Source organism: Lithobates pipiens, unplaced genomic scaffold (genome assembly GCF_037356315.1).
Source record: "Lithobates pipiens isolate NorthernLeopardFrog02 unplaced genomic scaffold, aLitPip1_a1.2 Scaffold_16, whole genome shotgun sequence".
NCBI classification, from domain to species: domain Eukaryota; kingdom Metazoa; phylum Chordata; class Amphibia; order Anura; family Ranidae; genus Lithobates; species Lithobates pipiens.
Genome location: NW_027507748.1, coordinates 55,720,683 through 55,736,943, shown reverse-complemented (window position 1 = coordinate 55,736,943; position 16,261 = coordinate 55,720,683). Strand labels below are relative to the sequence as shown.

The window sequence follows — 16,261 nt, the reverse complement described above, 5'->3', positions numbered from 1 at the left end:
ACTGAAAAGGCAGCAGTTGAAGTGCTAGCAATTTAGCCAAGCTAGCATTCAACCGCTGGGCATGTGGATGGCTGGGAGTGAACTTCTTTCGCCAGTCCAGCAGCTGGGGCAGGGACATTTGCCTGCTATAATCGGACGTGGGTGTACCGCTAGCAGAGTTCCCGGAAGCACATGGCTGTGACACACCTAATTCTACACCTTCATTCCTCTCAGAGCAGGTTTCAGAGAGGACTGAAGGTCTAGTGGGGTTGGAGATGCCAGCTGATGAGGAGCAAGGAGAGGTCCGCTTTGTTCTTTGGTGTGGGTCTTTGAGGTACGCTTGCCAACGAGCTGCATGGCAGGTCAACATATGTCTGGTCAAGCATGTGGTGCCCAAGCGGCTGATGTTTTGGCCACGCGAGATACGCTTGAGACATATGTTGCAAATAGCAGCGGTGCGATCTGATGCACTCGTCTCAAAAAAGGCCCACACCAAAGAACTTTTAGAATAACGCGCAGAGGCAGCGCCCTGCACAGGCGGAGCTCTGCGGTGTGATTCAGTCGGTGTGCTGCCCCTAAGCTGGCCCCCGGAGGGCATCCTGCCTCGTTGGACATGTGCCTCCTCCTCCTCCTCCTCCTCTCTCCTTCCAGGCACCCACGTGGAGTGAGTGCCCTCATCATCCCCTCCCTCTTCATCGCTGTAGCAAACCTGGCAGTATGCTGCAGCTTGTGGAACATGACTGCCAGATTGCTGTCCTTCTTGAGCATCCCCTCTCTCTGCGCTCACGCTACTGCCTTCCTCTACCTGAATGTCATCATCAGAGCCCACAAAACACTGGGCATCCTCCTGGAGCATGTACCCAACACTGTGCTCAAAGAGTTCAGGAGACTCCTCAGGAGGACGTGGTGGGTCTAGGGAAGGAGTCACTGATGATGACATTGAGAGGAGGGTAGACGATGCGTTGGCAGCTGCTTTGCTAGTAGGCTCGCGCCTGTCTGCCTCTCCTTGCTGGCCTTCCAGACATGGTAATGGCCTGAAGGGAGTTGGGTAAAAAAGCAGTTGGGTAGTGTATATTGTGCTAGAGGCACACAACACCCACTAACTCCCGCAGATGCTTTTATTATAGAACACCAGAGATAAAGGGGTATATACAGATGTATACTGTGCTGTGCTGGAGGCACACACAACTTCCAATAACTCCTGCAGATGGCAAGTGGGCTCAAATAGAGAAGAGCTATGTAGGTGGATATAATGGTATGTACTGGGTACAGAGCACGCAGACAGCACGCACTAGCTCCTAACACTACTGACTGCAAGCTCTATTATAAAAGATAGATCACTAGCTATATAGGTGAGGTGAATATAGCGGTGTATACTGCGGTCAGGGCACGCAGACAACAACCACTACACAACAGCAAGATCGAAAATCGGCCGAAAACGATCGGTGTGTACTGTGTTAAAGGTACACAGAACACCCACTAACTCCTGCAGATGCCTTTATTATAGAACACCAGAGATAAAGGGGTATATACAGATGTATACTGTGCTGTGCTGGAATCACACACAACTTCCAATAACTCCTGCAGATGGCAAGTGGGCTCAAATAGAGAAGAGCTATGTAGGTGGATATAATGGTATGTACTGGGTACAGAGCACGCAGACAGCACGCACTAGCTCCTAACACTACTGACTGCAAGCTCTATTATAAAAGATAAATCACTAGCTATATAGGTGAGGTGAATATAGCGGTGTATACTGCGGTCAAGGCACGCAGACAACAACCACTACACAACAGCAAGATCGAAAATCGGCCGAAAACGATCGGTGTGTACTGTGTTGAAGGTACACAGAACACCCACTGCTTCAGACGCCAACACACTACACAAGGCCGCCGCGCTGGCGGCCTTATATAGTGTGGGGCGTGCACTACACAGCCTGAGCTATGATTGGCCACAGGCATCCTGCCTGTGGCCAATCATGGCTCTCCTCGCTGCTGGCTCTGCGATTGGCCAAGCATGCGGGGTCACAGTGCATGCTTGGCCAATCATGAGCCAGCAATGCACTGCGCCATCGCAGTGCATTGTGGGCCGTGAGCGCCACACGAATTTGGCGCGAACGGACCAAAATGTTCGGACTTCGCCGAACGGACGAACAGCCGATGTTCGAGTCGAACGTATGTTCGACTCGAACACGAAGCTCATCCCTACTAAGGAGCATTCTTCCACTGACCATCATACTAATGTATCATGAGTTGTAGATTTAGTCACTTTTAGCATAGGTTTCCTGAGACCGAAAAGTTATTTCAAGGGCTGTGTTGAAAAGGTTGAGAAAGGCTGGTCTAGACAATCCACCAATGTGGTCTGCATTGTGAAAGTCCGATGATGCTCCCCATACAGAATTATTTTGTTTTCTCCAGCTCCAACACTAAATAGCTTCACTGCAGTGTTCCTCCTCTTATCCATTCCAAACAACCATTTTCAAACATATCTGTCTACATTCCCCCGGGCTCTCTGAGCCTTAGCCCCACTCTCTATGCATCTTTGAATGGCCGATCAACTTTCACCTTGCTTTCCTATGTGTCCCAGTGGAAATGAGATCTGGGTGCTGAGATCAACCCAGTGAATTGGAGCAAGGCCTAGTCTTCTGTAGCTAAATGTTTCTTCAATACTGCCATCATGGAAGCAGCCTACAAAGTGCTGATGCGGTGGTACTGGGTTCCAGCTCGTATTGCCCATGTCAACCCGGCCTCTAGTGATAGCTGTTTCCGGGGATGTTATGCACATAGTTGCCAACATTGCAAAAAAAAATTCCGGGACACTTTTTTGGCTGTAGGCGGAGCTGTATTATAATCAGGGGATGGGAGCATGCGTTTGTAGTCGTGGCATAGGGAAAAAAGAAAACAGCGGCGCGCGAAGTGTGCCACAGCGAAAAATGGGAGTGGTTTGCATGAAATTGTGAGTGTGGCTTAAATGGGCGGGACTCAAAGGACTGTGGTTAGAGTCTGAGATGAACAGTACACAGTATCTCAAAAAAGTGAGTACACCACTCACATTTTTGTAAATATTTTATTATCTGTATTCATGTGACTGAAGAAATGAGACTTTGCTACAATGTAAAGTAGTGAGTGTACAGGTTGTATAACAGTGTAAATTTGCTGACCCCTCAAAATAACTCAACACACCGCCATTAGTGTCTAAACTGCTGGCAACAAAAGTGAGTACACCCCTAAGTGAAAATGTCCAAATTAGGCCCAATTAGCCATTTTATCTCCCTGGTGTCATGTGACTCGTTAACGTTACAAGGTCTCAGGTGTGAATGGGGAGCAGGTGTGTTAAATGTGGTGTTCACATGCAAAACAGACATTTACCTCCAGCAAGGCTTTTTTAAAACACTTAAACATTTTCAAAAAACATTATCAAAAAATATGGGGATTTGGTCACACCATATTGCTATATGGTGCTTAAGCCCACTTACTGCGACAAAGTACCCCATGATTAGTGGGTCCTACACTATCCATAGACTAGGAGATGCTGCTTCTCTGAACCATGGGATTTATACTCCTCTATATGGGAGAACGCCATAGAAGCAGGATCTCCCAATCTATGGATAGTGTAGGACCCACTAATCATGGGGTACTTTATCACAGCAAGTGGGCTTAAGCACCATATGGTGCAATATGGTGTGACCAAATCCCCATATTTTTTAATTAATGTTTTTTGAAAATGTCTAGGTGTTTTAAAAAAGCCTTGCTGGAGATAAATGTCTGTTTTGCATGTGTGCACTGTAATATTTTTGTTCTGTTGTATAGTCTTATGGCAGCACCATCTTTACTGCATTTTTTAGGGTGTGCCCCCGAAACATCTTGTTTGTTAAATGTGGTGTTATCCCTCTCACTCCCTCATTCTGGTCACTGGAAGTTAAAAATGGCACTTCATGGCAAAGAACTCTCTGGGGAGCTGAAAAAAAGAATTGTTACTCTACATAAAGATGGCCTAGGCCAGTGATGGCGAACCTATGGCACGCGTGCCACAGCCGGCACGCCAAGCCCTCTCTGTGGGCACGTGAGAAAATCCTGTACGGAGGTGTATTTCATGCACAGCTCCCCTCCCCATAGAACTACATTTCCCACAAGTCTCTGGGGCAGGGGTGATGTGTCTAGGATGGGCGTGGATGAGAGATTTTTGAAGTAGTCTTCTGCTACAGCAATGCAGAACAACCAGTACATCTTCAGCTGGAGTAGAACTACAGATCTCAACATACCTTGGCAACCAAACAGTGCATAATGTGTGCCAGCAGGGCATGGGGGGACTGGAAGTTCTGCTGCAGCTGGAGAGTTGCTGGTTGCATGTCACCCCTGTAACAGAATTTCTTTATCATCCAGCCGGTGCTTCTACTCAACAACTAGTCATTTAAAGTGCACCTGTCATGCAACTTGACTGTATTGAATATTAATATATAGTTAGTAGAATAGTGATCCTGGAATTTGTCAAAACGGGTTCTAGTTTTAGATCTTCTTGTACAAAACACTATGACTACATAGTGAATGCACAACGGTTTCTGATGTGTCCCATGTCCACCCCCAGACATCACAGCACACGCTCATCAAGTTCTGTATATGTTGGCACTTTGAAATGAATACGTTGGTTTTGTGTTGCAGTTTGGGCACTCAGGCTCAAAAAGGTTTGCCATCACTGGCCTAGGCTATAAGAAGATTGCCAAGACCCTGAAACTGAGCTGCAGCACGGTGACCAGGACCATACAGTGGTTTAACAGGACAAGTTCCACTCAGAACAGGCCTCGCCATGGTCAACCAAAGAAGTTGAGTGTGTATGCTCAGCGTCATATCCAGAGGTTGTCTTTGGGAAATAGACGTGTAGCGGCGGGCTCCTGAAGAGCACGTGCTATGTTTTCAAAATTAAAGCTTTACCCAAACCACAGTTTGGTTTGAGCCTATTTGACTAAATTTTGGCTTCGGTGACTGGCTAGACTGTGATATGTTCTGCCTGGCCATGGGGGACACTGTCTCTGGTGGCAGGCGTGGAACTATGGTCTGGTTAGGCGCTTGAATTATTTCCTCTTGGAGTCAGGTCAGTGGGAGTGGCCCTCCTGCTGTGCCCTCTGGGAGATGGTATTTGGAACACGGATGTCACGTGGTTCAGGGTTCTGGTCCAGTATGCTGTGCTGAGTGTATGATCCTGGACTTCCTGACCAACCCCCAGGAAGGCTATGGCCCAATTTTGATGCCTCGGGGCTGGCTAGCCCAAGGCAAAGGAACTAATGAAGGATTCTGAGGTGGATGGGTGCTGTCTCTGGTCTGGGAGAAACCCAGTGTACCCAGTGAGCATTCCAGGGGAGGACTCTTTAGAAGAATGCCACGCGTGAGGTTGGTTTTTCTTAAGAAGAGCCTGGAAGGGCTGAAGTAACTGAGAGAATCCGGTCTTGGGGGATATCGCCAAGTGGGCTGAAAGATCCAGATATCCTACAAGTGCTCAACAGCTTAGTTTCCCTACGTGTTTTGCAACAACGTCAGTGATAAAAGACTGTTCCCGAGTAAGCACCTTGTTGGCTGCTAGGCCTTGTGAGAAAGGGACTGTCCAACCTGACTGCTCATCCAGCTGTGAATGGCTATTCTCTGGATGCAGTCAAAGTAAGCAAGTTCCTTAACGTTTATAGACTTTGACATTGAGAGTACCTGAACTTTATTTCCAACCCTCTGATCCCAAGTTAAAAGACTGTTCAATGGTTGACGTTTGCAAATAAAAATCCATTCAACTGGATCTATTGTCAGTCTCAAGTTACTGGGCCATCTACCACGGGATATCCCCTAGACGTGTCACAAGGAGAACGAAAGGTAACGGTAAGCCCAAAAATAACCAGCAGCTCCTTCAGATGTATGAGTATGAGCTAGCATTGCAGCAGAGATTGAAGGGGTGGAGGGTCAGCCTGCCAGTGCTCAGACCATAAGCCGCACACTGCATCAAATTGGTCTGCATGGCTGTCGTCCCAGAAGGAAGCCTCTTCCAAAGATGATGTACAAGAAAGCCTGCAAACAGTTTGCTGAAGACAAGCAGACTAAGGACATGGATTACTGGAACCATGTCCTGTGGTCTGATGAGACCAAGATAAACTTATTTGGTGAGGAGAACAAAGACAAGTATGTCTTGCCTACAGTCAAGTATGGTGGTGGGAGTTTTGTGGTCTGGGGCTGCATGAGCGCTGCCGGTGTCCTGTCGGATAGTGTCCCCTGTCAGATAGTGTCCGCTGTGTACTGCGCATGCACTAATGCCCGAAGCGTGGCGAGCGGCCCTCTAATTTGTGCAGCCCTATGTCCACTTGGATGGTGGGGCTTGCACCCCGACTCACAGTGCCGTTCATCTTCAGAGATGATCTGAATCTACTTCTGCTCCGTACAGCGCAAGCGCTGCGCCTGCGCAGTATGGGGCAGACACTTTTAGATGGCCGGACTCTACATGTCAGAACACTGGCACTGGGAAGCTACAGTTCATTGAGGGAACCATGAATGCCAACATGTACTGTGATATACTGAGGCAGAGCATGATCCCCTCCTTTCAGAAACTGGGCCGCAGGGCAGTATTCCAACATGATAATGACCCCAAACACATCTCCAAGACGACCACTGCCTTGCTAAAAAAGCTGAGGGTAAAGGTGATGGACTGGCCAAGCATGTCTCCAAGCCTAAACCCTAATGAGCATCTGTGGGGCATCCTCAGACAGAAGGTGGAGAAGAACAAGGTCTCTAATATCCACCGTGATGTCGTCATGGAGGAGTGGAAGAGGACTCCAGTGGCAACCTGTGAAGCTCTGGTGAACTCCATGCCCAAGGGGGTTAAGGCAGTGCTGGAAAATAATGGTGACCACACAAACTATTGACACTTTGGGCCCAATATGGACATTTTCACTTAGGGGTGTACTCACTTTTGTTGCCAGCGGTTTAGACATTAATGGCTGTGTGTTGAGTTATTTTGAGGGGACAGCAAATTTACACTGTTATACAAGCTGTACACTCACTACTTTACATTGTAGGAAAGTGTCATTTCTTCAGTGTTGTCACATGAAAAGATAGAATAAAATATTTACAAAAATGTGAGGAGTGTACTCATTTTTGTGAGATACTGTATGTGTATATGTGTGTGTGTGTGTGTATATATATATATATATATACACACATCATCATCAGAAGAGTTTTATAGATATAACAGCGGAGTGTCAGCCTGGAAATGAGGACACTGATCCCTCTCCTAGTAATCTCACAGCATCTGTCCTGCCTATAATCTGTATTGTGCACAGTGCATTGGTGACTGGGAGCAAAGCAGCCTCCATCACCCACATCTCACATAGGACAGGGTGCTCTCCCCCGCCCCATTTATATATATATTTGTACACATATACAGGGTGCTCAGTGTCTGTGTTGGGAGGTGAGTTGTGACATCACCAGCAGAACCTGAACTACCAGCCTGCCTGGCAGACTGTACCATCTGCTCCAGAGTGGGAGTTCTGGAGGACCGCCTCTCTAAACACAATCCATCCTCCTCCCTATTTTATAATGTAATCACAGTCAGGAAAGGAGTATGAGAAGGGGAAGTGATTGATACAGACATCCCAGTCCTTAGTGAGATCAGGATCTGTTTATGGTGATGTGTATTCCTGGTCCCCCCTCCTGATGGGAGTGGTTCGGTCCCCAGGCTGGCTGTGCTGTGTTGTGCTGTCAGACCGGTAGTGTGGAGAGTGGAGAGGTGGATGAGTGTCCGGGGGGAGCAGCAGGATCCGGGAGAGTGCAGGTGAGTGATCAGAGGACAGGTGTATCCTCATCTTCCTATACAGACCCTGTGCTGTGCATTACCACCCCCACCCTACTAATATCTCCTCCTCTCACTACACTGATTGTACTAATACCCCCCCCCCCCCCTACTACACTGATTGTACTAATACCCCCCCACTACACTGATTGTACTAATACCCCCCCACTACACTGAATGTACTAATACCCCCCCACACACACACACTACACTGATTGTACTAATACCCCCCCAACTACACTGATTGTACTAATACCCCCCCAACTACACTGATTGTACTAATACCCCCCCAAACTACACTGATTGTACTAATACCCCCCCCCCAAACTACACTGATTGTACTAATACCCCCCCAAACTACACTGATTGTACTAATACCCCCCCCCCCAAACTACACTGATTGTACTAATACCCCCCCAAACTACACTGATTGTACTAATACCCCCCCAAACTACACTGATTGTACTAATACCCCCCCCAACTACACTGATTGTACTAATACCCCCCCAACTACACTGATTGTACTAATACCCCCCCCCCCCCCAACTACACTGATTGTACTAATACCCCCCCCCCACTACACTGATTGTACTAATACACCCCCCCCCCCACTACACTGATTGTACTAATACACCCCCCCCCCCACTACACTGATTGTACTAATACACCCCCCCCCCCCCACTACACTGATTGTACTAATACACCCCCCCCCCCACTACACTGATTGTACTAATACACCCCCCCCCCCACTACACTGATTGTACTAATACACCCCCCCCCCACTACACTGATTGTACTAATACACCCCCCCCCACTACACTGATTGTACTAATACACCCCCCCCACTACACTGATTGTACTAATACACCCCCCCCACTACACTGATTGTACTAATACACCCCCCCACTACACTGATTGTACTAATACACCCCCCCACTACACTGATTGTACTAATACACCCCCCCCCACTACACTGATTGTACTAATACACCCCCCCCCACTACACTGATTGTACTAATACACCCCCCCCCACTACACTGATTGTACTAATACACCCCCCCCCACTACACTGATTGTACTAATACACCCCCCCCCCACTACACTGATTGTACTAATACACCCCCCCCCACTACACTGATTGTACTAATACACCCCCCCCACTACACTGATTGTACTAATACACCCCCCCCCCCACTACACTGATTGTACTAATACACCCCCCCCCCCCACTACACTGATTGTACTAATACACCCCCCCCCCCACTACACTGATTGTACTAATACACCCCCCCCCCAACTACACTGATTGTACTAATACACCCCCCCCCCCCCAACTACACTGATTGTACTAATACCCCCCCCCAACTACACTGATTGTACTAATACCCCCCCCCAACTACACTGATTGTACTAATACCCCCCCCAACTACACTGATTGTACTAATACCCCCCCCCCAACTACACTGATTGTACTAATACCCCCCCCCCCCAACTACACTGATTGTACTAATACCCCCCCCCCAACTACACTGATTGTACTAATACCCCCCCCCAACTACACTGATTGTACTAATACCCCCCCCCAACTACACTGATTGTACTAATACCCCCCCCCAACTACACTGATTGTACTAATACCCCCCCCCAACTACACTGATTGTACTAATACCCCCCCCCACTACACTGATTGTACTAATACACCCCCCCCCACTACACTGATTGTACTAATACACCCCCCCCCCCACTACACTGATTGTACTAATACACCCCTCCCCCCACTACACTGATTGTACTAATACACCCCCCCCCACTACACTGATTGTACTAATACACCCCCCCCCCACTACACTGATTGTACTAATACACCCCCCCCCACTACACTGATTGTACTAATACACCCCCCCCCACTACACTGATTGTACTAATACACCCCCCCCACTACACTGATTGTACTAATACACCCCCCCCACTACACTGATTGTACTAATACACCCCCCCCACTACACTGATTGTACTAATACACCCCCCCACTACACTGATTGTACTAATACACCCCCCCCCCACTACACTGATTGTACTAATACACCCCCCCCACTACACTGATTGTACTAATACACCCCCCCCCACTACACTGATTGTACTAATACACCCCCCCCCACTACACTGATTGTACTAATACACCCCCCCCCACTACACTGATTGTACTAATACACCCCCCCCCACTACACTGATTGTACTAATACACCCCCCCCCCACTACACTGATTGTACTAATACACCCCCCCCCCAACTACACTGATTGTACTAATACCCCCCCCCCAACTACACTGATTGTACTAATACCCCCCCCCAACTACACTGATTGTACTAATACCCCCCCCAACTACACTGATTGTACTAATACCCCCCCCCAACTACACTGATTGTACTAATACCCCCCCCCCCCAACTACACTGATTGTACTAATACCCCCCCCCAACTACACTGATTGTACTAATACCCCCCCCCAACTACACTGATTGTACTAATACCCCCCCCCCCAACTACACTGATTGTACTAATACCCCCCCCAACTACACTGATTGTACTAATACCCCCCCCAACTACACTGATTGTACTAATACCCCCCCCCAACTACACTGATTGTACTAATACCCCCCCCCCCAACTACACTGATTGTACTAATACCCCCCCCCCAACTACACTGATTGTACTAATACCCCCCCCAACTACACTGATTGTACTAATACCCCCCCCCCAACTACACTGATTGTACTAATACCCCCCCTAACTACACTGATTCTACTAATACCCCCCCTAACTACACTGATTCTACTAATACCCCCCCTCCCCAACTACACTGATTCTACTAATACCCCCCCTCCCCAACTACACTGATTCTACTAATACCCCCCCTCCCCAACTACACTGATTCTACTAATACCCCCCCTCCCCAACTACACTGATTCTACTAATACCCCCCCTCCCCAACTACACTGATTCTACTAATACCCCCCCCCTCCCCAACTACACTGATTCTACTAATACCCCCCCCCTCCCCAACTACACTGATTCTACTAATACCCCCCCCCTCCCCAACTACACTGATTCTACTAATACCCCCCCCCCCTCCCCAACTACACTGATTCTACTAATACCCCCCCCCCCCCCAACTACACTGATTCTACTAATACCCCCCCCCCCCCCCTCCCCAACTACACTGATTCTACTAATACCCCCCTCCCCAACTACACTGATTCTACTAATACCCCCCCCTCCCCAACTACACTGATTCTACTAATACTCCCCTGTACTGTACTTATAAAACCCACCCTCCACTACACTGATCAATTATTTATTTTTACTATTTTTATCATAATTGTTAAAGCTGAACTCTGGAGAACAAGTAATTCCTTGTAGTTAGGGATGAGCTCAGGCGTGTTCGCATGAAACCCCCCCCCCCCCCAACTACACTGATTGTACTAATACCCCCCCCCAACTACACTGATTGTACTAATACCCCCCCCAACTACACTGATTGTACTAATACCCCCCCCCCCCCAACTACACTGATTGTACTAATACCCCCCCCCAACTACACTGATTGTACTAATACCCCCCCCCCCAACTACACTGATTGTACTAATACCCCCCCAACTACACTGATTGTACTAATACCCCCCCCCAACTACACTGATTCTACTAATACCCCCCCTCCCCAATTACACTGATTCTACTAATACCCCCCCAACTACACTGATTCTACTAATACCCCCCCTCCCCAACTACACTGATTCTACTAATACCCCCCCTCCCCAACTACACTGATTCTACTAATACCCCCCCTCCCCAACTACACTGATTCTACTAATACCCCCCCTCCCCAACTACACTGATTCTACTAATACCCCCCCTCCCCAACTACACTGATTCTACTAATACCCCCCCCCTCCCCAACTACACTGATTCTACTAATACCCCCCCCTCCCCAACTACACTGATTCTACTAATACCCCCCCTCCCCAACTACACTGATTCTACTAATACCCCCCCTCCCCAACTACACTGATTCTACTAATACTCCCCTGTACTGTACTTATAAAACCCACCCTCCACTACACTGATCAATTATTTATTTTTACTATTTTTATCATAATTGTTAAAGCTGAACTCTGGAGAACAAGTAATTCCTTGTAGTTAGGGATGAGCTCAGGCGTGTTCGCATGAAACACGTGCAGAGCCCGCCAGGAAGTCGGCGCAGCGCTGCGCTAATCACAAGCAGTGAGACATTGCCCGATCTCTGCAGCCGCGCATTGGGACAATGTCTCACTGCCTGTGATTAGCGATGCGCCGACTTCCTGCTGGGCTCTGCACGTGGAGCATGCGAACATGCCTGAGCTCATCCTTACTTGTAGTGGAGCTCTGCCTGCACTGCAAGGGAGAAATGCTTGTTTTACGCCTGGGGTACCAGCAACAAGGACTTTCACTTACCTGACCCTTCACTCCCTCAGAAGTCAGCACTCCCCTCTTCTCCCTGACCCTCAGCGTCCTCATGTACAATGCAGATCTATTGGTCCTACGTTGTACTTTATGATATGAGAGTGCCAACGAGCACCTTGGAGACGAGGTTGTGGGGGCAGAAGGGAAAGGTGGAGTTCAGCTTTTCATTATAACTGCATTATTCATATAATAAAAGGCCTTTTACACGATTTTGCCAGAAATATTTGCCCATATGAGTAAAAAGTCATGAAAACTGATAACTATGAAGTTAAAGCGCCCATTTGGGTCAGAGAAAACCATTTAAAAAAAATTGTTGGATGAATGTCACAAGCATCACATACTCTGACCATATTTTTCTTAATCTGTTGATTTCCTATGAGTGTCAGCTCCATCTAGTGGCCAATATTTTCTTGATTGAAGTAAGTCATGGGAAAAAAAACACATTATGGCCACTAGATGGAGCTTACGATCATAGAAAATCAACATATAACAAATAGTGTAGCCACTGAATTTTAGTAAAAGGAAACTTACCTGTCCAGGGATCCAGCAATGTCCTTAATTCTTCAATCGGCTTTGGGTGCAGGCGCCGGCATCTGAAGTAAGGGAAACGGGAAGTAAAACCGATTTCCTACTGCTCATTCACGAGTTGCACTGCATCTTGTGAATGGTCCTGTAGTTCTCTGTAACCTGTGATGTATCCCAGAAGACTGCGGGGGAAGGCCGAGGTGATCCGACCCGGAAGTGGGTACCTGTCAAAATCAGCTGCCCGCTCCCCCCCCTTCCAAAAAAAAAAAAGTGCCAAATGTGGCAGTGAAGGGTGCAAACAAACAAACTTCCCCTTTTGGGTGGAGCTCCGCGCCCACACTATATCATGTGCAGGTACGTCGTTTCGCACAGCCAGCCGCTCTGTTGCAGTATATGTGCGGTGGGCAGTCCGGAAGTGGTTAAAGTTAATATAAGGGGGCACAAAGACGCAATAAATTACCCAATTTTTTTTGGTAAAATATAAATGTTGAGGCTGCACCGAGTAAATAGATACCCAACATGTCAAACCTTAAATTTGTGTGCGCCTGTGAAATGGCTTCAGTACCCTATACTTTCCAAAGGCAACACTTAAAAAGCCCCCTATAGGTTCATCAGTTTAGCATTATGGAGGAGGTCTGGTGCTGGAATTATGTCGATGTGTAACATGTGTATCGCAACTAGGGCAAAAATCGAATTGAGTTGAGAGGTCAAATCGATTTAAAAATGTTGGCAAATCAATTTTTTTTTTTTTTCACCACCGCGCCGGTCCTGAGGTGCTGCGGGCAGGAGTTTTTAGACGAGGCCGCGGCTTCGGCCTAGTCCGCTAGGCCGGAAGCCGCGGACTAGAACAAAGCCACGGCCTCGCCTAAAAACTCCTGCCTGCTGCTCCTTAGGACTGTCCATCAAAAAAAAAAAACATTTGAATTGTGAATCAAGTTGTTTTATTTTTATTTTTATTTTATTTTTTAAATCACATATTTTTTTATTTATTTTTAGAAAATTGCCCAGCTCTAATCGCAACCGATGTTTTAATTCGTAGGTGCCCCGACGCAGGCATTTACATTTGTATGTGCATATTTGTGGGGAGGTGTAACATTTTATGTGCTTGGGTATAACAATAATTTTTTACAATTAAACTTTTTTTTTTATCCCATAGGATGATGATTTTTTTTGGTGACATGTTCTCTTTAAAAGGGTAGTTCACCTTTACAAAAAAACTGCCTGTGCAGGTAAGGGATTTTGTAGATTAAAATAAACTGTGCAGCTCTGACTAAAGATGAATAATACCTTTTTGCTGTAGGTGAAGGCCATTTACATACCTCGTGAAGCCTGACTGGACTACAACCAGGAAGTTGCTAAGTACCTCCAGGATGTTGCTAAGTGAGGCCTAGTCATTGCTGCTCACTTCCACCATGACAGGAGAGAGCTCTTTCTCTGATTACAACCCCCTCACATACTCTTTCTCCCCCCTGATGCAGTAGCTCTGAGCTCAGCATTTGAGAGCTCACTCGTGTCATGGTGGAGGTGAGCAATGTCCTGGTAGTATTCCAGTCAGGCATTATAAGGTATGTATTGCCTACATCTATAGCAAGGGCTTTATTCAACTTTAGTCAGAGCTGCACAATTAGTTTTTATCTACACTTACCCCTTATCTGCATAGGCAGTTTTGTGGTAAAGGTAAAATATCCCTTTAACTACTTGCCGCCCATAGGACCTCCATGGACGTCCTCAAGTTGCAGTAGTTTTACCAGGATGATGCCTACACCTACAGGCATCATCCCAGTATGTATCTATGAATCTCCTTCCTCTCTCCGGGTCCACGGGTCCTCCTCCCCGTCTCTCAGGTGTCGCCCCATTGTCTTCCTCCCTTTCTCTGTCATCCTCCTCCTGTTCCCCCCCGCCCGTTGTCCTAGATTTGTCAGGATGGAGAGTGGAGGAAGGAGCTGGTAAATTACAGATTTACAGGTCAGCGATCACTGACTGTCCATTCATAACTGAGCATCGTAAACTGTGTTTACAATGCTATCATTTTCATTGCAGCTGAGAAAAGGACTGGGGAATCTGTGTCCTTAGTCCCTTTCTCTTTCTCAAAGGAGAGATGTAAGGGGTCTGTTTAGACACCTGATATCTCACTAAAGCCCCCCAACTGAGCTGATCAAAAAAAAGAATTGTAATGAATATTTACAAATGAAATTGTAAGGGCCGGTTCACACTGCAGGCGAGGCGAGGCGACTCCGACTTGCCTCGCCGCGACCTGCCGCGACCTCAGCGGCAACTTGCAGATGACTTCTGTATAGAAGTCAATGCAAGTCGCCCCGAGGTCGCCCAAAAGTAGTACAGGAACCTTTTTTCTGAGTCGGAGCGACTCGAGTCGCTCCTCTCAGAACGGTTCCATTGTACAGAACGGGGGCGACTTGCGAGAGCGAGGCGAGTCGTGTCGCCTCGCATCGCCCGCTGTGTGAACCGGCTCTAAATATAATAAAAAAATAAAATAAAAAACACTGATACCTTCCACTCCCCCCCCCAAGCATTGTAAAAAAACAACAACAAAAATTATAAAAACATGCTACTGACACAGTCCACGCCTCATCAGTACCCGTCAGTTCTGCATATTAGTGCCACTGTCACATTACATTAAAAAAAAAGAATCAGCCAGTACTTGAAAAAAGTATCTGTACTTGGCGTAACATCATCTTTCACATTATACAAAAAAATGTGGTAAATATCGTGTTCTGTTTTTATTTAATTTATTAAAGTGTATTTGTTCCCCCCCTTTTTTTTGTCTGCTCTCCCCTCTTCCCAACGATGCCCACTATGCTTGTCCTTGGCCCGCAGGTGGGCAAGCGGAGACTTGGATACATCGTGGGGGTGCATGTGGGGTGTGTGGAAACCCAGGTACCAGGACCCAATTTCTTGTCACCATGGCGGCCTGGGATTTGTCGAGCCCTGTATAAGGAAAATACAGTCAGAAATCAAAATGGACTGGGGGGGGGGGGGGGGGGGGTGGTATACGGTGGTAATTTATAGTGGTGCACTAAAATGAAAATTTTGGAACCAAAAATTCAGGATGCACTTGGCCGAAACCAAAAAAAAATGCCCCCATGTTGAGGTTTTTATGCAGTTTTTGAGTCATGACTTATGAAAAACATTGCGGCAAAATCATGGGAGTTTTCGGCAGCCATTATCAGCAATTCTTTTTTTTCTTTCGGTCCAATTCTGAAAAACCTATTCTTGGCCCATAAATTTAGCGGCCAAAATTTCTCAAAAGGTGTGCTAACCCTTTAACCGCTTCCCATTCAGCCCCAGCATCCCTTTAAGTGTTTTTTTTTTTTCCCCGGAGGGTGAGAGGGACTGACTGATCACATGACCACTGAGATTGGCTGTCACATCGGGAGCCTGTCCCGCCGGCTCCCAATCATTACCACAGACCGAAAGCTGTC

The 16,261-nt window shown here is 47.3% G+C and overlaps 1 protein-coding gene across 1 annotated transcript in view; it reads left to right on the top strand.

Moving 5' to 3' along the window:
* The first annotated feature begins 7,579 nt into the window (after positions 1-7,579).
* The window catches only part of DOP1B (DOP1 leucine zipper like protein B), a 202,967-nt gene continuing 194,285 nt past the window's right edge, over positions 7,580-16,261 (top strand). The window contains exon 1 of the mRNA XM_077479923.1: positions 7,580-7,779. The gene's annotated coding sequence lies outside the window, so the exon portion shown is untranslated. The remainder of the gene's footprint in view (positions 7,780-16,261) is intronic.